Consider the following 24,177-nt stretch of genomic DNA (forward strand, 5'->3'; position numbering starts at 1 on the left):
ATATTTTTTTAAAGATTCTTCTTATAACTTATAATATATGATTTTGTCTTTCTCTTTCTGACTTACCTCACTTAGTATGATCATCTCTAAGCCCATCCCTGTTGTTGCAAATGGCATGATTTCATTATTATTTATGGCTGAGTAGTATAGTGTGAGCCTTTTCTTCCTAACCACTCAAAGTAGCTGCCAAGGCACCAGCCATTATGTCTGTATCTCAGGCAGGAGAGGGTATTCACCAGCTGAATGATTCCCCTTTAAAGACTTTCTCAGAAAATACTTTCTAGAGACTTCTGCTTGCATCTCGTTGCTTAATGGAGGGGGCTAAAACTGCCTTTCTACCTGAGCATATTGTCACCCCAAATAAAATTGGGGTCCTATTAGTAGGGAAGGATGGGGGCAATTTGCTGTCTCTTCCACAGATTCTTATGCTCTAACATGCCAATATCATGATGTGCAGTCCTCAGAGGGAAATGTGATGTTTGGAAATAGTATAACATTGGAAATTCAGGCTGAGTCTGAATTTGGAGGACAGTTCATCCTGGTTTCAAATTATACCATTTATACCATTGGTACATTTATACCAATGAATGGCACTTAAATAAAATGAAATGTAGCATACCCAGACTCACAAAGTGGAGAAAATGAGTCATCATTTCTAGCTCTGATTTAAAGAACCCTATAATTCATTGATTCATCCATCCATTTATGTACATTATTAAAGTATATTAATTTATTTTGGGGAGAGATTCACTTCCCTCCCTGTCCATCTCCCGTTCCAGTTTTATTGAGATACAATTGACATATAACATTATGTAAGTTTAATGTGTACAGTGTGCTGCTTTAATGCACGTATAGATTGAGAAATGATCACCTTGCCTATTACTTTTTGGTGTGTTGAGAACACTTAAGATCTACTTTCTAAAATTATGGTGCGCCTCGGGAATTTGTGTATCATCCTTTTGCAGGGGCTGTGCTGTCTTCTCCGTGTTGTTCTAGCTTTAGTACATGTGGCAGTGAAACAAGCGCTTTCTAGTGTTCCTTGGGAATCTGTCATGTACCAGGTACCATGTTAGTTTCTGACGAAACTTGGTGGGCTCACATTCTAATGAGGGAAGGGGGCTAAGGGGAGAGGCAGGTAAATGATTAATTATAGCAAAAGTCAAACGTTTCATGACACACTGTTGGTAAAGCCACACACCATCTGTTGTTGGTGAGAACTGAAATTAGGGGAGGACATTTGGCAAGATTTATCAAAATTGTGGGACTTCCTCGGTGGCTCAGTGGTAAAGAGTCTGCAGGAGACTTAGGTTTGATCCCTGGGTAGGGAAGATCCCCTGGAGAAGGGAACGGCAACCCACTGCAGAATTCTTGCCTGGAGAATCCCATGGACAGAGGAGCTTGGCGGACTACAGTTCATGGAGTCACAAAGAATTGGACACGACTGAGTGAACAACAAAAACAATGAAAATTGCAAGTGTACGCACCTGTGGACCCAGTGATTACACTCCAGGGACTCTCTCTGAAGGAAATAATGGTAGAAGATATCATAAGCAGGAGGTTAGTTATTGTAGCATTATTTGTAAAACAAAAGATTGGAGGCAACCATAATGTTCCTAGATTATGGCCCCTCCATGTAATGAAATGCCACAGAACTGTCTACAAGAATGAAGCTTGAAACAGAAAAATCTCCAGAATAAAGTATAAATGCAGACAAGTGTGAAAAGATTTGTGTAAAAAGGAGGGAAGAAAATGACATAGTTAAGTGTATAGACATAGAATATCTCAGAAAGGACACTGAAAGCATTGTTGTTAGTTGCCTCTATGGAGGAGAACTAGGTGTCTATAGGGTTAGGGTTTTATATTCTTTTACCTTTCAATAACCAATTGTGTGAACATATTACTTTTCAAAAAGTAAAGCTTAAACTTTTAAAAAAGAAGTAGTTACATTGAATGAGCAAAGTATGAACGAAAGTGTGTGTTGTATAAAGTGCTATTGGGGTGCTAAGTAGATTTGTGTATTCTAATTATCAGTTCAGTCAGTCAGCATCTCATAGGGAGAGTTGGTGTCAGAATAGGTAACATTTACTTATGTGTTTATTTTTGGCTGTGCGGGGTCTCCATTGGTGCGTGCGGGCTTTCTCTAGCTGCAGTCAGTGGGGACTCCTCTCTAGTCCCCGCGCTCGGGCTTCTCTTGTTGCAGAGCACAGGCTCTGGAGAATGTGGGATTCAGTAGTTGCCCCGAGGCATGTAGGATCTTCCCAGAGCAGGGCTCCAACCTGTGTCCTCTCCCTTGACAGGCGGATTCTTAACCACTGATCACCAGGGAAGTCCAGAATAGATAACTTTTAATATCCTTAGAATCTTGTGCTCTGTGACAATTAGAGGTGACAGTAGAAGATGCCTGAATTCCTTTCAAATGCCAGAACTGTGTGATTCAATGGTTTTAAGAAATCAAAGGAGCAGAGGTTTGCATCTATGTGAGTGGGGGAGGGAGAGCTTTAATAATTAAATGCTGGGATCACTCTCAGGAACCATCCCATCAACAGGAAAAGACAGTTAATTTATGCACGTCTTCTTCCCACTGCAGAGGGAGGCAGGCTGCTTCCTCTGCTGATGGGCGTGGCGCTGCCTGCTTGCTGCTCAGGTACAGCTCTGCATCTTTAAATCAAACCCTGGCGAGTAAATTTAGTACCAGAAGTGGGAGGCTTCTGAATAATTAAAGATTTTCCCTTTGTTTTCTTGATCTATACATTTTTCTGAGCACACCAGCTATTTTGTTAGCCTCCCACTGCGGGAAAGATGCAACTTTGTGACTTTGGCAATTGTCGAGGAGGTTTGGAAAAAAAAAAAAAAGCTTAGCCAAGATTTATTAGGTGATTTATCTCAGTTCTTAATAAACCAGGGAAGAAATGTTAGGAGCCAAGGAGAGGCACTGGGAAAAACAAGCCAAGGCCAGAGATAAAAATAACAGAGAAAAAAGATGCTTGCCTGCAGCAAAACAGGATGCTAGGGTGACCGCCAGCCCAGACTCTTTAGGGAGGCTGGGCCTCCCCCAAAAGAAGCTCCCAAACTGTCTAGAAAGTCTCCCCTCTTGCACGAGACCAGACTCGGGGCAGACCCAGTGAATGTGCAAAGCACATGCTGACCTAATTCACCAGACTGGGTACTACAGTCTCTTCTAGTTTCTTGCACAGAGTTCTGTGACCTCCATGTGGTCAGATTTGCTAGGGTTTTCATCCCAATCTGAAAGTCGGAGTTTATACACAAGTCACCCTTCACACCTTTCCATTTTAATACCTCAGCCTTCCCAGAGAGGCCTAAGGAAGGGGAGGGGAGTACCATTCACTGCTAGACCCCTGGGCTGCCTCCTGGGCAAGCAGGAGTCAGGAATGTCTGCTGTACATTTGAGATGATTCCCAGTGAAGGATTGGGGAAAGACCCCAGGTTCCCAAGTTCAGATGCTATTGAGAGGGGCATTTCCTGGAGAGGCCTAGCGGTCCAACTGCCCCTGCTCCTGACTAGACCTCCACCCCTGAATTTCAGAGGGACAGTGAACCTGCTTCTTACCAGACTAGGTCTTCCACACAAAACTAAACTAACCTCAGCCCCATGCCTTGAACATTTTTTATCATGAAAATATATATCTATATATAACAAAATGAACCATTTAAACCACTTTTAAATATATACTCCATTAAGTGCATTGACGTAATTGCACAACCATCACCACCATCTAGAACTTTTCATCTTCCAAACCGAAGCTCTGTATCCATAAAGCAGTTAACTCCCCACCCCCACCCCAGCCTTGGAAACCACATTCTACTTTCTGCCTCTATGAACCTGGCTCCCCTGCATGCCTCGTATGAGTAGGGCCGCACAGACGATCCTTTCAGAGCTGGCTCACGTCACTTTTCAAGGTTCAGCCATGCTGCAGCCTGTCTGCCTTTAGTTTTTGTCCCCTTCCCCACAGGCTCTGTGCTGTCTCCTCCCCTCACCACTTCCTCACTGCCCCATGCCCTAGTTCCTGTTTTCTCTTGGGCCCCGCTTCTGATCCTTAAACTAGGCACAGAATAGGGCCTCCATCTTCCACCAGGCACTTCACCTACAGCAGGGGCCCAGATCACATTCTGTAAAAGTGGCTATGTTGCTGCAGAGAAAAGGGAGCCCTCTTATACTCTTGGTGGGAATGTGAATTGGTACAGTCTCTGTGTGTGATATGGAGGTTCCTCAGAAAACTAATAGCTTGGAGGTTCCTCAGAAATAGCATGTAAATTCCTTTGAAAACTAAAAGTAGAATTGCCCTATGCTCCAGTGATCTCACTGTGGGGCATATATCTGGAGAAAACTATGATTTGAAATGACACACACACCCTCCATGCTCAAAGCAGCACTGTTTACAACAGCCGAGACATGGAGGCAGCCTAAATGTCCATGAACAGATGGGTGGATAAAGAAGATACGGTATATGTATATACAATAAAATATGACTCAGCCATCAAAAGGGAATAAAATCATGCCATTTGCAGAAATCCGAATGGACCTAGAGATTATTTTACTAAGTGAAGTAAGTCAGACAGAGAGAGACAAATGTCATATGATATCACTCACAGGTGGAATCTAATTTTAAAAAATGATACAAGCGAATATATTTGTAAAACAGATTCATAGGTATAAAAAGCAAACTTATGGTTACCAAAGAGGAAAGGCAGGGGTGCATAAATTAGGTAATTAGGAATTAATAGATACACATTACTATATATAAAATAGGTAAACAACAAGGAAACTATATTCAGTATTTTGTAATAACTTATAATGGAAAGAATCTGAAAAAGAATTTGTGTGTGTAAGTATATATGTGTGTGTGTGTGTGTGTGTGTGTGTGTATAACTGAGTCAGTTTGCTGTTTACCTGAAACTAACAGAATAGTGTAAGCCAACTATACTTCAATAAAACATAAATAAATGAAATAAAAGTGATATCTTTGTGAGAATTTATTTAAGGTCACCTCCTGACAGGAGTTATGATAAGATTATCAAGAAAGAATCAAGGAAGCAATAAAAGAAGAGGCCAGGGGATGAGAGGATGCATTCACAGTGTGTCCCGTGACTTAAACGAAGCCAGATGCCACGGGAAACCACCCCTGTCTACAGTCTTTTGGGGGAGGGGAAGGAGAGTGAGGACGGGGGCAGCTCCCCTACCCAGACTGTTCCTTGCCCAGCTTTGGAGGATTGTCCTGGGTCCCACATTATGGAACAGCAGAACCAGAGCAGTGCGGTGACAGGGGCTCTACAAATGTCAGTGCATTTCCTGACATCTTTACGTGAAAAAGCAGCAGCAGCAGCAGCAGCAGCGCGATGGCTGGGACAGCGGTAGAAGTTGGCTGGAAGGAACACGTTATAAAACCCTATTAAAAATAGTGCCTCTTTAATCTCTTACTTTCCTTCCTGTCGGTCAGGCGAGGGCTGATAAATCTGGAAACCCATTGGTGAAAACCCCACAGCTTGTTAATCAGGTGAGCTGGCTGGGAGATATCTATTAACCCAGGCCCACTCTGGTGCGGGGTGACCCAGTTTTAATGGGAGAGTCGGATTCTGATTTTTCTGTTACTGTACTTAAGGTGACTGGCCGTTATTTCTAAGAAAAGCGAGCTGCCGGCAGCCTCCGTGTGGGATTTCTCTGGCAGGACCGCAGCAGCTTTCATTCAGTCGTTTTGTCAGGTCATTCCTGATGGCTTGGATCGGACATGGAAAGACAGATAAGTTCTTTCCCACTTAATTCAGCAAATGGCCTCGGGTTGGCTGTTGTTTTTTATTGGTACTCTCAGTGTTAGCTACTGAGTATGAGATACTGTGACTGTAGCTGAAAGAGCTGAGTTCTGTGCCAGTGTTTCCAGAGCTCCCGTGTTTTGTTGTCTTTTGGTGGGGGTAAGTGGGAGGCTAGTTTTCCCTTCACTGATCTACCAGAGGAAGGGTGCATAAGAGCAGACCCCAGGGTGGTCGGGATGGTGAGGAAATCCAGGTAGGTAAGGTAGTCACTCAGTCGTGTCCGACTCTTTGTGATCCTGTGGACTGTAGCCTGCCAGCCTCCTCTGTCCATGGAATTCTCCAGGCAAGAATACTGGAGTGGGTTGCCATCATTGGGATGGAATTGGGCCTTGGTATCTGACTAGACCTCTGCTGCTTGGCACATTCTGAAAACAGCCTTGAGAAAGAGAGGTAGAGGACTTCCCTGGTGATCCAGTGGTTAAGACTTTGCCTTCCAACGCAGGGGGTACTGATTCGATCCCTAGTTCGGGAGCTAAGGCCTCATATTCCTACCAGCCAAAAAACTGAAATATAAAACAAAAGCAATACTGTAACAAGCCTGATAAAGCCTTTAAAAATGGTTCACATTGAAAAAAAAAAAAACAAACCAACTGTCTACAGAAAAGGAGGTAGAAAAAAGAAACTGAAGGAAGAATTGCTGAATTCTAGGGTGTCCTGTGAGGCCATCTCGTCCATCTGTACCTTGCTCCCTGCTTGACCCGCTTCACCACTCTGCCTCTGGAAAAGGGATCTGCCCTCTGCTTGGGAGTCTCTTTCTAAAAAAAAGGTCCTTGTAATCTGGAAATGTTTCCTTTTGCCTTGCTCATTTCCCTTGATGCTGTGTGCAAGGCCTACTGCTTACTGCTTCTGTACGAGGTGGAGAAAAGCCAGCTGCCACCCTCAGTGGATCCTCAGCCACCATCAACCTAGGAAATGAACGCAATTGTGTTTCCCTTTCTTTACGTCTTCTCCAAGCTGATCAAAAAGTCAGTTTCTTTACTGAAGGCTGGCACTCTTTGCCCACACCTGTCTATGGGATCTAACTGGTTAAATGCACAGGCTTTGTGTTTGCGAAACCTCCCAGAGGAGGGCATGTTGTGTAAGTAATCTTTTAACTCAGGTATATGGAGAGAGGTTGTTGTGAAGATATAGGGGTGGGACAGGTTAGGGGTCCAAGTGTATGGGGAGTGAAGTGCTAAAGAGTGCAGGGTCTAAAGCTGGACTGCCTGGAACTCCAGTTCTGCCACGTGTGGGCTGAGTCTGGTTCTTTTCTATGAAATAGGATTGTAATAGAACCTCCTATATGGAGCTTTGAAATAGAATTACAGATCATACCATGTAAATGGCTTACACAGCACCTGGATATGGGCCACTTAATTTCGGCTCTCACCATGATCATTGTCATCGACATCACCATTGTTGTGATCATGACTGCTCGTTCGCTAGACTGTGAGCTGCTTGAGGACAGGGACTAGATTTGCCTGTGCATAGGAAGACTCAGCCGGAAAAGGCAATGGCAGCCCACTCCAGTGCTCTTGCCTGGGAAATCCATGGACGGAGGAGCCTGGAAGGCTGCAGTCCACCGGGTCATGAAGAGTCGGACACGACTGAGCAACTTCACTTTCACTTTTCACTTTCACGCATTGGAGAAGGAAATGGCAACCCACTCCAGTGTTCTTGCCTGGAGAATTTCGTGGACAGAGGAACCTGGTGGCCTACACAGTCCATGGTGTTGCAAAGAGTTGGACGTGACTGAGCGACTAACACTTTCACACTTTTCAGTGTCAACCTTTCTTTTCAAATTATTTGTTTAAAAAAAATTGTTTGTATATGTTTATTTATTTTTAAGTTAAAAAAAATTGAAGTCTGGTTGATTTACAATGTTCAGGTGTATAGCAAAGTGATTCAGTTATATACATATGTTACATTATATTATATTAATATTCTTTTCCAGATCTTTTTACTGAAAGGTTATTCTTTTCTTTACTATAGATTATTCTTTTCTACTTAGGTTATTATAAGATATTGGATAGTTTCTTGTGGTATACAGTAGGTCCTTGTTGTTTTATCTATTTTATAGGTAGCAGTGTGTATCTGCTAATCCCCAGCTTATTTTTTTAGGACTGATTCTTGAGGTTTCCTTTCATTTTGTTTTTTTCCTTTCAATCTCAAAGACAATATAGTGAGTGTTATTTTGGGAAGAAAGGAAGACAAAAATACTCACCCTCAGTCTCACCAGATTATCATGCTTCTCAGTTTTTTTTTTCTATTTATATCCTGTCCTTCTTATAGTAGATTATATTATTCAAGAGCACGTCCCCGCTCACCTCCACTTCCACGGGGAGAAGTATGCTTGGCCCTGTGACTTCCTTTGGTCTCATGGGGTGTGAAGTGTACTTTCTTACCCCCGTATTTTGCTCAATCATGTGATTTACTTTGCTTTTGTTTTGGCTATGCCGTGTGAGATCTTAGTTCCCTAACTAGAGACCAAACTCCTTCTCCCGCCCGTGGCAGCATGGAGTCTTAACCACTGGACTTCCAGAGAAGTCCCTGATTTGCTTTGACAATGGGATGACGTGAGCAGAGGCTTAACGTAGACTTGTGCCGCTGGACTTGCCCTCTTGTATCACTGTCATTGCTACGGAAAGAGCTCCTTCAGCCTGGGCCCCGGGGCAGACGTGTGGAGCAGACCCGAGTTCAGCCCATTTCAGGGGCAAAAACCCAGCTGAACCACAGCAAAGTCACTAGCAGACATATGAGGAATAAGTACTTGTTGTTTGTTATGCAGCAATAACTGACTGATGCACTTATACAATGTGAATGTAATTTGTACATAGGCACAACCAGAACTGTATTTCTCTTTAATTCGTTATGTATTATGTGATAGCTGGGTTTCTCTGTGTTGTTATGAAGTTTTGTAATTTTCAACTACTAACAGGATACTTTATCCGATTTATTTAGAAAATAATAATATAGTAATATTTGTTCATATCTTGGGGACTTTGTGTGCTAGGTACAGTGTCTTGAGTACATTTGGTCCTTTCAGCAGTCCTGGGAGGTGAATCTGATTCACCGTTCCATCATCTCTGAGCTAGACGTGTCATCACATGCACTGAAGACTATGGACACTGGAGCCAGGCTGCTGGGTTCAAATCCTGGTTCTGCCACTTCTGAGCTGTGACCTTGGGAAAATCACTTAAAAGCTCTTGACTCAGTTTCCTCACCTGTAAGGATGATCATAATAATAGGATCTACCTTATAGAGTTGCAGCTGTGAAATTATAATGAGTTAACATACCTAAACGTTTAGACTAGTGTCTGGCCTATAGAATTGATGTTAGGTATCATAGTAGTTGAGGAAGCTGAATTTCAGGGAGGGTAATAAATTATAGTAAATTAACGATGTTGCCTTGCTGTATGCAGGTCAGGAAGCAACAGTGAGAACTGGACATGGAACAACAGACTGGTTCCAAAAGGAAAAGGAGACTGGTTCCAAATAGGAAAAGGAGTACGTCAAGGCTGTAGATTCTCACCCTGCTTATTCAACTTATATGCAGAGTACATCATGAGAAATACTGGGCTGGATGAAGCACAAGCTGGAACCAAGATTGCTGGGAGAAATATCAATAACCTCAGATATTCAGATAACACCATCCTTATGGCAGAATGTGAAGAAGAACTAAAAAGCCTCTTGATGAAAGTGAAAGAGGAGAGTGAAAAAGTTGGCTTAAAGCTCAATATTCAGAAAACGAAGATCATGGCATCTGGTCCCATCACTTCATGGCAGATAGATGGGGAAACAGTGGCTGACTTTATTTTTCTGGGCTTCAAGATTTCTGCAGATAGTGATTGCAGCCATGAAATTAAAAGACGCTTACTCCTTGGAAGGAAAATTATAACCAACCTAGATAGCATATTAAAAAGCAGAGATATTACTTTGCCAACAAAGGTCCGTCTAGTCAAGGCTATGGTTTTTCCAGTGGTCATGTATGGATGTGAGAGTTGGACCGTGAAGAAAGCTGAGTGCCGAAAAATTGATGCTTTTGAACTGTGGTGTTGTAGAAGACTCTTGAGAGTCCCTTGGACTGCAAGGAGATCCAACCAGTCCATCCTAAAGGAGATCAGTCCTGGGTGTTCATTGGAAGGACTGATATTGAAGCTGAAACTCTAGTCCTTTGGCCACCTGATGTGAAGAGCTGACTCATTGGAAAAGACCCTGAAGCTGGGAAGGATTGAGGGCAGGAGGAGAAGGGGGCGGCAGAGGATGAGATGGTTGGATGGCATCATCGACTTGATGGACATGGATTTGGGCAGACTCCAGGAGTTGGTGATGGACAGGGAGGCCTGGCATGCTGCAGTTCATGGGGTCGCAAAGAGTCGGACATGACTGAGCGACTGAACTGAAATGAACTGAACTGAACTGACCTTGCTAGGATACTTTAATGATTCCCACATATTGAGAAAGTATTTGGATTTTCAGGGTTTTTGTTTTTTCCCCTGGAAATCATAAAATCAAGATGCACAGGAAAAGAAGCTGCCTTGGCAAATGTTGATGATGAACTGTTCGGCACTGCTCAAGGGTGCACAGACTCTTGGTTAATAGACGTTGGGTATTAAGGTTTCACTGTCAAGTCGAAACTTAGGCAAAGACAGAAAGGCTTCAGGGAGCCTAATACTTGACTGAGAGTCACGAGGTTGTAAGAGGGAGGGGTAGAACAACTTGGGTTTCATGACTCCAACCCCAGGGGTTTTTCACGGTGCCACGCTATTTCTCTAGGAACAATAATTGTTCATTTAAAGACAGAGGTAATGATCCATTGAAGATTAATTTTGCTGTTTAGCAGGGTGACCCACTTAAAACCTAGCTTGGATTTTACTTTTTACCGCAAGACACATTGAATGTTTCCCTGGCTTATGTTTGGGTTAAAGAATAAAAGGTGAGGAAGGGAAACTATTCCTCCTCCATCACAAATAAAACGTCCTCTTTCTCTTGGTGGGGGTCTGGTCTCCCTTTTGATGTTACTATTTCCTATTGTTTTGAAAGCAGAAAGCCAGCATTGCTATCTAGGGTCAACATGGTGAAGCTGCCTGGGGGGCTCACTGTTTTGAGGGCCTGAATCCTTCCATCACCGCCCCAGTGTCCTACTGACCAGAAAGGGGGATAAAGGAGCTCTTTAATACATACAGTATTGAAAAGGAAGGTGACGATGCCAGGTGGATGGTTGTGGATCCACATACGAGGAAAATGGAATAAATAGTGGCTCTGCTTGGCAAGGCCTGGGTTCCTGAACCCATTTCTGATCTGATTCCCCTGGCTGGAGTCCCAGTAGAAATAGCTCTTGTAGGAGGGACAGGACCAGGAGCATCGGGCCCTGGATACTCAGTGAGAGGCGCCTGGAGCTGGCCCTGCAGTACAAAGGGTGGAGATATCCTGTCTCCCAGCACAGCGGCTGCCATGTGCGGAGCTGGACCGAGCCTGGGGTTGGCATCACCACCAGTGACCCAGAAACATCATTGGCTCCAGAGCACCCGAAGGCCACGAATGGAGCAAAGATGGCAGTGGTACCAGAGGGCAGGGCAGATCCCAGTGGCCTCCTAGTCGACGGGGAAGTTGGGCTGACTCTTTTCTCCTAAGGGTTGTGATTTTGAGGTTTGCATTTTGTGTAATAGTTCCTGGGGAGCCAGGTTCCCCAGGGGGAGGATAACCGGTATCACTTCTAATATGGCAGCAGGGGGGGAGGAAACAGAAAGGGGGGGGCAAGTGCCTGGGCCTCTTCTGAATTGACCTGAGGATGTAAGGGAGAGGGGACATCTTGGCACAAGAGTGTTGTCAAGCTCCCCAAAGCAGGCAGTCAAAGCCCCTAGGAGTTAAGAGGACATCAGCAATGTCCTCATTTTTCAGAAGGAAAAAAAAAAAAAATCTTGCATGTCTTCTTCTGATCAACCTACAGTATTTCCTCAACAGCCCCAGGAAAGCAACGGCCTGAGCAAAGGAGATGAAATTTTTAAGTGTGAATTGCTTTTATATTCAGATGAAAACTACTAAACCCGGTTCATGTTGTAAAATATAACAAAACATACGGAATATTTAATGACATGGAAAGATGTTCCCCACATAGGGCCTCATGAAAAAGCAGGTTCATTCCTGGATTTTCAGTGTGATCTCCTTTCACAGCACTAGATAGATAGATCTCTGCCAAGGGAAAAGTCAGAAAGATGTATTCCAACATGCTCCCTGTGCTTACTCTTTGGTGCAATAATGGGTGCTTTTTATTTCTCCATTCTGCTTGTCTGCATTGTTTGAATATTTTTATGATAAATAGGTATTGCTTTTGTAGTAAGGAACAAGTGCAACATAGGTTTTTATTTTTAAAAACAGAGCAAATCTAAACAACAACAAGAAGCCCTGCCGCCTTTGTGTTCAGGACAGCGGAGATGGTGGAGCTCTTTCATCTTTTGGGGGTGTGGATGTCAGGGCTGGAGGACAATGACTCAAAGGCGGTGGAAACGCAGCCTGCGGAACAAGTTTCAAACAGGAAAGCTCTTGTGGGTGACCTCTGAGGTCAGCTGCAGAGCTTACTGCAGATTCCACAAAGACAGAAAGAAGATCCAAAAAGGCGTGGGGTGGGGTCGGTTGGGCAGGCGTGTCCCAGTTTAAACAAAACAGCTTTGATGTGGGTCCCAGGGGGCTGGCACGGGAAAGAGGGGTCTGCTTTCTCCCCCAGCCATTAGGGAGTCATAAACATCTATCGCCAAAGGGAAGATCCATCAGCTTTGCATCAACCACAAAGGAAAGATTTACAGGTAATTTTCCCCTCCCAGTACAGAAATATGATTAAGCATATGCTTGGCAGGTTTGTTTTTCTCTTTCTCACACTGTAAATAGAGATGCTTTGTTTTTCTCTCATTCCTGGTGATGTTTATAATGAGTTTTACAGACACAGACTGATGTTTGGTGCTTACAATGTGCTTTCCTTACATCCATCAGGAGGGTGAGGCATATGGACTCTGCCGTTCCCCACTCTTGAGATGATGGGGAGCAGCTGAGGTGCAGGGTTCTGAGTGTGCTGGAGATCTATCTGCTGGCCCTAAATTCCTGCAGAGCACACAGTATGTCCTTCTAGGCCCAGGCAACACGACCTCAGGGAGGTGTGGCTCATGGGGGTGGGTGGGGGGAGAAATACACCTAGCCCTATATTGTGGATCAGTTACCTAAAGGAATACCTTGGGAGGTGATGGGGTTCATTTTAAGGCCAAACCTCTTGAAAGCCTTTTCATTAAACAGTGAAAGGCTAAGACCTTGACCTAGAGTCAAACATTTGTTGGTTCAGATCCACACTCTGCTGTAGACTGGTTGTGTGATCTTAGAACGTGTAAGAAGTTTCCTGGAGACTAAAAAAAAAAAAAATGATCTACAATAGATTTGTAGTGTTGTGTTGTGAAATCTCAAAAATGTATCTCGGGAGAATCCAGTTGTTTATATCTCAGCAGACCAAGAGGCAAAGTGATAGATAAGAAGTGATTTATTAGAATAGGATGCTGTGAGGCTTACAAGTAGGTGGGCAAAGAAGTACCTTGCCAAGAACTTAGTGGGCTACACTTTTATAATCAAAGGAAAAATGAGGAGAGGAAGAAGACACCTTCTTCCTCCTTCTTGAGTAGATGTCACGCTTCCATCATCAACTCCTCCTCCATGTCAGGTGGTCAGGTTGGGATTGTCATGGCACAATGGAAACAACCCAAAGGGAAGTAATGTATACTAAAATATGGTAAAGCATCTCAGGTTTTAGTATAATGTCACTTTTGCCTATATTTTTAGTGTGCATAGAGGAGCATGTCCTAGGAATCAGTCACTTACTGACATCAGTGGGCAGGATGTACCATTGTCTCGGAGGCCTGTCTCATGCTTCCATTGCATGGCTTTGTTGCGCTTGGTTTTGTGGTTAAACAAACTTGCTTTGAGTGATGTTTAACTTAGAGGGCTCTCCCATACTTTTTTTTCTACTTACAATTCCCTAGTGAAATTAGCTATTTAATCACTTACTTTGTGTCTTTACTCTGTCCCTATCAGTTTCCGGTGCTCAGGTGTAGAGCAATGCAATACACACACACACACACATATGTGTGTGTATGCATATATGTGTGTATATATATATATCTTTTTCAGATTCTTTTCCATTCTAGGTTATTACAAGATCTTGAATATAGTTCCCTGTGCTACAGAGTAGGTCCTGTCATTTACCTATTTTATATATAGTTAGTGTGTATCTGCTGATCCCAAACTCCTAATTTATCTCCCCCTACCCTTTCCTCTTTGATAACCATAAGCTTGTTTTCTAAGTCTGTGAATCTCTTTCTGTTTTGTAAGTGAGTTCGTCTGTATCATTCTTTTTAGACTCCATAAATAAATGATGTCATATGGTGTTTGTCTTTCTCCATCTGACTTACTTCACTTACTTCAGTTTGATAATCTCTAGGTGCATCCTGGCTACTACAAATGGCAGCATCTCATTCCTTTTCATGGCTGAGTAATATTCCATTTTGTAAATGTACCACAGCTTCTTTATCCATTCGTCTACCAAAGACTTCACTTTCAACCTCTGTGCACCAGGGACGCAACCTTCTTGCACTGGGGGTGGTACACAGTGTGCAAGCGAGAAGTCTTGTCAGCACTTCGGCGGAGGTGGTGCCGGTGACTCCAGCAACCCAGACTGAGGCGCTAGTAAGCCCACCTAAGCAGGACTTGCAAGGAGGCACAAACCCCACCTGAGCCCCTTACTCAGGAGAGCATGCTGAGGTGTCTGTGCACCTCCCTCAGAACCTCATGGGTGAAAACATACAGGTCAGAGTCCATTACATATATATTTTTAATACTGTTTGCTAATGTGATGGGCAGAAAATGAAATCTTGTCATTTGAGTTGCATTAGCAACTTTGATTATTGTAAAATGTAACATTTATTAGCATGTTTATTGACCATTTGTATTTCTCCCTTGTCTTGACGTTTTCATGGTCTCCAATTTTTTCATTAGCCTCTCTCAGACCAGTTAAATTTAACTGTGTGTTTTAATGTGCCCCAGTCTTCAAAAGGAGAGACAGTTCAGAACAGCACTGACTTCCAGCTCAGGAGAAAAGCAACCTGGGGAGCCCCACACTTCCCCTTCCCACAGGGAAATCAGAGCCTGTGTTCATTCCTCTCCCTCTAGACTCTTTTCAGGTTTAACAAAACAACAGGAGGTAGAAGAAATCAACAGTCAAGGACAGAAAATGCTGAAGAAAAAAGGCAAAACTACCACAGATCTTCAAGAAGGGAAAATGAGCTGCGTGGAGGATTGGCCCGCCTTGTTGCCTTGTGGCTCCAGGAGCAGAAAGGGATGGATTCCTGTCATTCTGCAGAAAGGGTAGGACCCCAGAGACAATTGCTTCTGCCCTTTAAGTGTAAGCTATTTGTACCCCCTCTCCCCCAGCAAGGCATCAAGGAGTTTCCCTGGTGGCCTAGATGGTAAAGAATCCGCATGCAATGCAGGAGACCTGGCTTCGATCCCTGGGTTGCGAAGATCCCCCTGGAGAAGGAAAGCAACCCACTCCAGTGTTCTTGCCTGGAGCCTCCCAATGGCCAGAGGAGCCTGGCAGGCTACAGGCCACGGGGTCGCAGAGTCAGACGTGACTGAGCACCTGAGCACACACAGCACAAGGCATCAGGAAACAATTCCACCATGGCCAACAGCATTCTCAGGTTCTGACTCAACAGTTTTAGAGAAAGGCCTTAAATTGTTTTGGCATCAAAGCAAACTCAATTCCGTCTCTCAACAGAGGATAGAAGAGCTGTGTGGCTACAGAGCTTTACAAGGGAGACCTAGGGTTTGAAGAATCCTGTAAAACAAAACGTCTGTTCCTCTCACCATTTGTCACCTTCAGAAAATTTCTGAGGCTTATGCAATGGAAGGTCAAGGGAACAAAACCTAACTCACTGTCTTCCCTTGGTTCAGTCAATATGATACGAGGGGTGGGCAGAAGCCACACCATTGTCCTTATTTTACCTTTTGTCGCACAGAGTCTTTGAAATTCCCAAATCTTTCAAAATTCTCCCAGCCCCACATAGATGGTCACTTTGTTGAGCACTAGTGAAGTGGAAGTGAAGTGCCAGTGTTAGTCACTCAGTCATGTCCAACTCTGTGCTCCCGTGGGCTGTAGCCTGCCAGGCTCCTCTGTCCATGGAATTTTCCAGGCACTGGTACTCTCCAATAAATTAAGGTTGCAAAAACCAGAATCCTTGGCTATTTTAGAAGCTTTCTGGAGCCTGTTTCCATGAGCTCTGGTTCCAGAAAATAATTAGCAGCAAATGGAAGTACCGCAGGAAAACATGGGGTATACTGGGCAATGTCCATGGACCATTAACGAGGAACAGTTTCTTGGAAAAATGGAGCCAGCATCTTGTACCAGGTACATTTTTCTGCTTGACTTCTGGTTAGGTGCTTGGAAGAGATAAAATTAAAATTTGGTTTTCTTAGAGAAGGAGAGTCCCTATCACATAAGGAAGAAGGAATCGGGTATTTCTGTGATCTTCTCTCTGCAGTCATGCCTGTTCAGCTGCTCCCCAAGCCACACTGTGTTGGGTCAAACAGTTTAGTGAATGTCTTTGTTGATTGCGGCTGCTATAACAAACATCATGGACTGTCCCTTAAACAACAGGAACTTATTTTCTCACTATTACGGAGGCTGGGAGTCCAAGGTCAGAGTGCCAGCATGGTTGGGTTCCCTCGGGAGCCCCCTTTTGGGTTGGATAGCCGTCTTCTCACTGTGTCCCCACTTGGAAGAGAAAGGTTGAGGGGAGAGATGGAGGGAGAGAGGGAGGTGGGGAAAGAGAGAAAGAGACAGATGGACAGAGACAGAGAGAGGGAGGGAGGAAGAGAAGGAGTGAGGGAGAGGAGGAAAGGAAGGAGAGAGGAAGGGAGAGAGAGATACAGAAACAGAGAGAGAGCGGGAGAGTGGGGAGGGGAGGGAGGGAGAGAGGGAGGGAGGGCGGGTGGGCTTGATGTGTCTCTTCTTATAAGGGCACTAATCCCATCATGAGGCCCCACCCTCATGACCTCATTTAACCTAATTACCTCCCTAAGCCCCACCTCCAAATACTAACACACTGGGGGTTAGGGCTTCAGCACAAATTCAACATGAAATTTTTCAGGGGTGGGACACAATCTCACGGTCCACAGCAGTGAAGCTGATGAAAACAGCGTTGAAGTCCTGATGTATCAATCGTTCTTCTTTCGGGGCCTTGCTCCTCCTCCTGTCCCATCTCTATGCCCACCATGTCTTGACTCCCCATGTGCAGGATGTGCCCTGAGGGGGAAATACTCTTCTGTACCTTGCCAGCTGAGACAAGAATCTGCAGCAGTGGCTTATCTCCTCATCATAAAAGTGATGTTGGCTCTAATTTTGTAAGTTGTTACTATTTCTTTAGCATGCCTCATGGCCCACCATGGTTCTGTGCCTTGAACCAAGCCAATCTCTCTGGTGAACAAGATGACCAGGTCCTCCAACCCATCTTAGGAACCACTGGACCAGAAGAGAATAATTTTTCTTGGCAAATGGTCAAGTAATACATATTAAAAATTTTGTGTGCATATGTGCATACTAAGTCACTTCAGTCATGTCTGACTCTTTGCAGTCCTATAGACTGTACCCTACCAGGCTCCTCTGCCCATGAGATTCTCCAGGCACGAATATTGGAATTGGTTGCCATGCGCTCCTGCAGGGGATCTTGCTGACCCAGGGATAGAACCCATGTCTCTTGAGTCTCTGGCATTGGCAGGTGGGTTCTTTACCACTTTGGCACCACCTGGGAAGCCAAAAGTTTTTGTGGATAATAACTAATCAATTCTGTCAACACACCGTGATAGCAGCCATAGAAAATATGTAAATGATTACAGTATGGCTGTTTTCCAATGAAACATTATTTACAAAAAAAATAATAATAATAGGCTGTGGGCCAATCTGGCCCAAGGCTCCTGGTCTCCAACCTTGACTCCCTCTTGCCCTCCATCCTGCTCCCTCTCTGCTCCCTCCCTTCCAACACTGGACGGTTAAGTATTTGACTGCCTTCATCTCCTCGGTTCTCATGGCTAGTGTCTTTCTCTCTGCCTTTAGATCTTACACGTCTTCTGGTGGGAGTAGTTTGGATGGCCCCTTACTGGAGTGAACCCATGATGGGGTGGGAGCTGGCCCCCTTGTCTGCTGTGAGACAAAGGCCAGTCAGATAGAACAAGGCAACGACTGCATGGTTTTCTCTCTGCTTTGGACTATTTCAGGAACTTGGATGCCCTTTTCAGTGCATTCCACCCCTGGGAAGAATCTGGAACCCATAGATCAATGGCCATCAGTCTAGTCCTGGTTGCCAGGCACCTGTAGCTATGGTAATCTGCCAGACATCTCAATTTAGATCTTGATTGTAAGAGTCTCTGGGAGAGGAAGAAGATGACAGGTTTCTAACAAGCTAATTTACTCACTGAGCAAGATTAACCGCTGTGGCTAGACACCCCAGTCTCAGAAAGACATAGAGCCTTGCTCCACACATCAGCTGAGCTCCTGAGGGGTCTGTTGAGTGACGAGCAATCTGACAGGTGTTACTTCTCCCATAAGGAGCTTCACTCCTGGAGCTCTGTCCATCACTACTTCTAAGGTCCTAGGCACCATGGTCCTTTGTACCTAGATGGCGCCCCTGGTTCCCACCTCTGCCCTCCATGGCCACCATATTTCATCTCAATCAAGCAGAGAATGTGATCCTTTGAAATCAAAATGGAGCTTGATCTTTGCTCAAGATCCTGAGGCAGTTCTCCAGAGTAAAAGCCAAAGTCTTGACAAATACCTATAAGGCCCAGATGATCTGACAGCTTCTTCAACTCATTCCTCCCTTTTGATTTTTAAATTTTACTTTATTTTTAGTGGAGTATAGTTGATTTACAATATTGTGTTAGTTTCAGTTATACAGCAAAGTGATTCAGGTGAGATTTTTTTTTCAGATTTTTTTCCGTTATAGATTATTACAAGATATTGAGTATAGTTCCCTGTGCTGTACAGTAGGTTACCTATTTTATATATAGTGGTGTGTATATGTTAATCCCAAGTTCCTAATTTATTCCCCCCACCTTTTCCCTTTGTGTGTTAATCACTCATTCGTGTCCGACTCTTTGAGACCCAAGGACTATAGACCACTAGGCTCTTCTTCTGTCCATGGGATTCTGGAGTGGGTAACCATTCCCTTCTACAGGGGACCTACCTGACCCAGAGATCAAACCCGGGTCTCTTGCATTGCAGGCAGACTCTTTACCGCCTGAGCCATCAGGGAAGCCCTCCTTTTCCCTGTGGTAACCATAAGTTTCTTTTCCAAGTCTGTGAATCTCTTTCTGTTTATTTGTGTCTTTTTTTTTTTTTTGAGTCTACATATAAGTGATAGCATATGATATTTGTCTTTCTCTGTCTGACTTTGCTCAGTGTGGTCATCTCTAGGTCCATCGTATTGCTACAGACCCACCCACTCCTCTTGCATCTTCATCACTCTCCTCGCCACTGGCTCCACAGCGGCCACATTCTACTCACCATTACTCAGACTCACCAATCAAGCCCTTCCCACCCTCTGCAAGATCTGTCCTTTGCTACTTTCAGGTCTCTGTCCAAATATCACCTTATCAGTGACGCCTTCCCAACTCCTTTACCTAAAATAACACCTTCCCCCTACTACTCTGTCACGCTCTGAGCCTCTCATCCTGATGGATTTTTCTCCGGTGCATTTATACTAGCATACTGTATATTTCCTCATTTATCCATGGATTATCTCACTTGTCCACTAGAAGGTAAAACTCCAGGAGGGCAAGGAAGTAATCTACTTGATTAAAAATTTTACTTCCAGGACCTACAACATTTAATTTAAAATTAAATTAGAACATTAAATTTAAAATTTTATCTCCAGGACCTGTTATTTGATACATAACAAGTCCATATACACATAAGTACATATGGGTGTCTATGTATATATATCTACATATATCTATAATATATATAGGGTTGGACAGAAAGTTCATTTGGGATTTTCCATATTATAGAAAAACATGAATGAACTTTTTGGCCAACCCAATGTGTGTGTGTGTGTGTGTGTGTGTGTGTGTGTGTGTGTGCGCACGTGTGTGTATTTCAGTGAATGAGTGGGTGAATTCATGACTGATCAAAGTAACCTGTGGATTTTCTCTGTGTCCCATAAGTTTTTCTCTTAATGAATGGTGCACATGCGTGGATACATCCTGTTTTAGGTAGATAGAAAGTCATTGGGACCATATAAAACTATAGGATCACTAGTTCTGGTGAAAGAGGCAGGATAAATGACTTCCTATCCAAACAGGATCTAGTTTTTGTTTTCATTTTTTTCAGGATCTAGTTTTGTTTGGAGATTGTAAATCCTGGAGTAAGGTTCTTTCATATAACTGTGTTTTTTTACACTGCACTATATTTTACCTTAATTCTTTGCTCACAGACATGAATAAAATACTTATTAAACTGCAATAGGGAGTGAGCTGGGTTAACCTTCCCCAAAATATGCTTCATGGAACGTTAAATCTAGAGAGTGCGCTCTGCATCTGGGGACCCTGAGGGCATTGCCCCCAGCCCGGTTTCTTTCAAAATGTGTACAATTCTTGAAATTCTGCGCAAGCTCACTTTGTGGGGTGATCACTTCACACCTCCGAGTGCACATGGGTTAGTCAAAGCGTACACCAACTTTCGTGCTGAGTGGGATGCTCTGAACATTGAGACAACCATCAAGACCAAAGGTGTGTATGAGGTCACCGTTGTCAACATCCTGACCACCTGCAGCAATGAACAGAGACAGGATATCACCTTCGCCTACCAGCAAGGGGCCAAGAAGGAACTGGCATCAGCGCTGAAGTCAGCCTCGTCTCTGCCACCTGGAGGCAGTGATTCTGGGCCTATTGAAAACACCTGCTCTGTAGGATGCTCCTGAGCTGAAAGCATCCATGAAGGGACTGGGGGTTGATGAGGACTCTCTCATTGAGATCATCTGCTCAACGACCAACCCGGAGCTGCAGGAAATCAACAGAGTCTACGTGGAAGTCTGCAAGACCGGTCTGGAGAGGGACATCGTTTCCAACACATCTGGTGACTTCCACAGGCTGATGTTTGCCCTCACAAAGGGTTGAAGGGCAGAGAATGGCTCTGTTGTTGATGATGAACTGACTGACCAGGACTCCCGCCATCTCTATGATGCTGGTGTGAAGAGGGAAGAAACTAATGTTCCCAAGTGTACCAGCATCATGGTTGAGTGGAGCAGGTGTCACTTCCTGAAAGTATTCGAAAGGTACCAGAGCTACAGCCCTTATGACATGCTGGAGAGCATCAAAAAGGAGGTCAAAGGTGACCTGGAAAATGTTTTCCTGAACCTGGTCCAGTGCATTCACAACAAGCCCCTGTATTTTGCTGACAGACTGGACATCTCCATGAATGGCTAGGGCACTCGTGGTAAGGTCCTGATTAGAATGCCCGGCAGTGACATGGACATGTTGAAAATAAGATCTGACTTCAAGTAAAGTTCGGCAAGTCCCTGTAATACTACATTCAGCAAGACACCAAAGGGCGGCTACCAGAAAGCGCTGCTGTACCTGCGTGGTGGGGGTGACTGAACCCCACAACAGCCCAAACATCCAGGATGGCTGCTCCATGCTCCAGCTAACAGTTCTACACAGTCAGCTTGGACTAACAGCCCCCTGTGCCCATCCTTGGGAGGATGGCGTTAGCGCCGCCCACCCCACCCACTCTTTTGTTGGTTTAGATGCCTACACATCACCTGACTTCCCATCTAGTCCCTCTTTATAGCCAAAGAAATGAACATTCCAAGGATTTGGAAGTGAAATCTATGATGTGAAACACTTTATCTCTTGAGTACTGTGTCGTAAAGAGATAAATAAACTGAATTTTTTAAAGTTTTTTTTTTTTTTTTAGTTGAAGGATAATTGCTTTATAGAATTTTGTTGTTTTCTGTCAAACCTGAACATGAATCAGCCACAGGGACACATATCTCCCCTCCCTTCTGAACCTCCCTCCCATCTCCCTCCCAATCCCACCCCTCTAGGTTGATACAGAGCCCCTGTTTGAGTTTCCTGAGACATACAGCAAATTCCTGTTGGCTATCTGTTTTATGTATGGTAAGCTTCCATGTTACTCTCTCCATACTTCTCACTCTCTCCTCCCTTCTCCCCATGACCATAAGTCTATTCTCTATGTCTGTTTCTCCACTGCTGCCCTGCAGATAAATTCTTCAGTACCGGTTTTCTAGATTCTGTATATATGCATTAGTATATGATATCTTTCTCTTTCTGACTTACTTGATTCTGTATAATAGGCTCTAGGTTCATCCACCTCATTAGAACTTACTCAAAGGGATTTCTTTTTATGGCTGAGTAGTATTCCATTGCGGAGAAGGCAATGGCACCCCACTCCAGTACTCTTGCCTGGAAAATGCTATGGATGGAGGAGCCTGGTGGGTTGCAGTCTGTGGGGTCGCTAAGAGTTGGATACGACTGAGTGACTTCCCTTTCACTTTTCACTTTCATGCACTGGAGAAGGAAATGGCAACCCACTCCAGTGTTCTTGCCTGGAGAATCCCAGGGACGGGGGAGCCTGGTGGGCTGCCGTCGATGGGGTCGCACAGAGTCGGACACGACTGAAGTGACTTAGTAGTATTCCATTGTGTGTATGTACCACAACTTCTCCATCCATTCATCTGTCGCTGGACATCTGTTGCTTCCATGTTCTGACTATTGTAAATAGCACTGCAGTGAACGATGGGATACATGTGTCTTTCAGTTTTGGTTTTCTGAGGGTATATGCCTAGGAGTGGGATTGCTGGGTCATATGGTGGTTTTATTCCTAGTTTTTTAAGGAATGTCCATACCGTCATCCATAGTGGCTGTATCTGTTTACATTCCCACCAACAGTGCAAGAGGGTTCCCTTTTCTCCACACCCTCTCCAGCATTTATTGTTTGTAGACTTTTTGATGATGGCCATTCTGACTGGTGTGAGGTGAAATCTCATTGTAGTTTTGATTTGCATTTCTCTGATAATGAGCGATTTTGAGCATCTTTTCATGTGTTTGTTAGCCATCTGTATGTCTTCTTTGGAGAAGTGTCTGTTTAGGTCTTTTTCTCACTTTTTAATTGGGTTGTTTGTTTTTCTGGTATTGAGTTGTATGAGTTGCTTATATATTTTGGAAATTAATCCTTTGTCAGTTGTTTCATTTGCTATTATTTTCTTCCATTCTGAGGGTTGTCTTTTCACCTTGCTTATAGTTTCCTTTGCTGTGCAAAAGCTTTTAAGTTTAATCAGGTCCCACTTGTGAATAAACTGAATTTTTACTTAAGAAAAAAAAAATCCAGAGAGCTGGTCTGTGGAAGAAGGGTACTTTTAACATGTATGTTTAGAAAGCCTCGAATTTGTCATAGCTAATAATTATAAAAACTAACATGATTGTTGTTAAATTACCTGCAGATTACAAACTGCTGTCTTTGATCCTGTTCACTCTACACATTAGCATATTAAAGGCTCTGAGAAGTCCTGCATGAAAGAAACCTGCTTAAGTTTTCAGCCCAGCTTTTGCCAAATGTATTTGCTTATACAACCATTTATTTTTCATTAGGGATACTTATTAACACCTCATGGATCTCTTGTTCTGCAAAACTAGAGTTGGAAAATGCTGCTCTAGATAAGGGAATTAAATAGGAAAGCAAAATTATGGCAAAATAGATTATTGCAAGGAACTAAATAAGCATTGACCTTTAGGGTTTTTTAAATTAAGATAGCAATCGGCTGGATGCCCGGAGATAAGAAGTGATAGCATCTTCTTAGACCCAGTGGTATAATCTCCCTTTAATTGTCCAAGAAAATAAAATTGTGTTTCTAAGGATCAATATGTACCCAAGGAGAACTTCTGCATGCTCATGGGATAGATTCATGGTTTCCTAATCTAAACTCTATCCATTTAAAAAATGTTGGTTTCAGTAATTAGGAAGAAATTTTTAACACTTTTAGGTCAGATAAAACTTTTGTCACTTTAGAATGTAAATGACATCATCTGAAAGTGAGCTGAAGAAATGTTTGTGTGTGTGCATATGTGTGTGTTTGTGCACGTGTATGCATGTTGTTAGAGCTTTTTCTGGTCAGCAAAGTGATATCTCTGCTTTTTAATATACCATCTAGGTTTGTCATAGCTTTTCTTCCAAGGAGCAAGCATCTTTTAATTTCATGGCTGCAGTCAACTGTCCAGAAGGACTCCTAGTTCAGTCCCATCACCGGTGGACATTTGTCTGGGGACA

At 43.7% G+C, this 24,177-nt stretch overlaps 1 non-coding gene and 1 pseudogene across 1 annotated transcript; one reads left to right on the forward strand and one right to left on the reverse strand.

Annotated features, from left to right (window-relative positions):
- Positions 1–920: 920 nt before the first annotated feature.
- Positions 921–1,026, reverse strand: LOC120868504. Its single transcript, XR_005722246.1, has one exon. It is a non-coding gene; the product is annotated as a U6 spliceosomal RNA (small nuclear RNA).
- A 19,444-nt stretch (positions 1,027–20,470) lies between these two features.
- On the forward strand, positions 20,471–21,548 carry LOC120867876 (annotated as a pseudogene).
- Positions 21,549–24,177: the final 2,629 nt, after the last annotated feature.

Source organism: Oryx dammah, unplaced genomic scaffold (genome assembly GCF_014754425.2).
Source record: "Oryx dammah isolate SB20612 unplaced genomic scaffold, SCBI_Odam_1.1 HiC_scaffold_9, whole genome shotgun sequence".
NCBI classification, from domain to species: Eukaryota; Metazoa; Chordata; class Mammalia; order Artiodactyla; family Bovidae; genus Oryx; species Oryx dammah.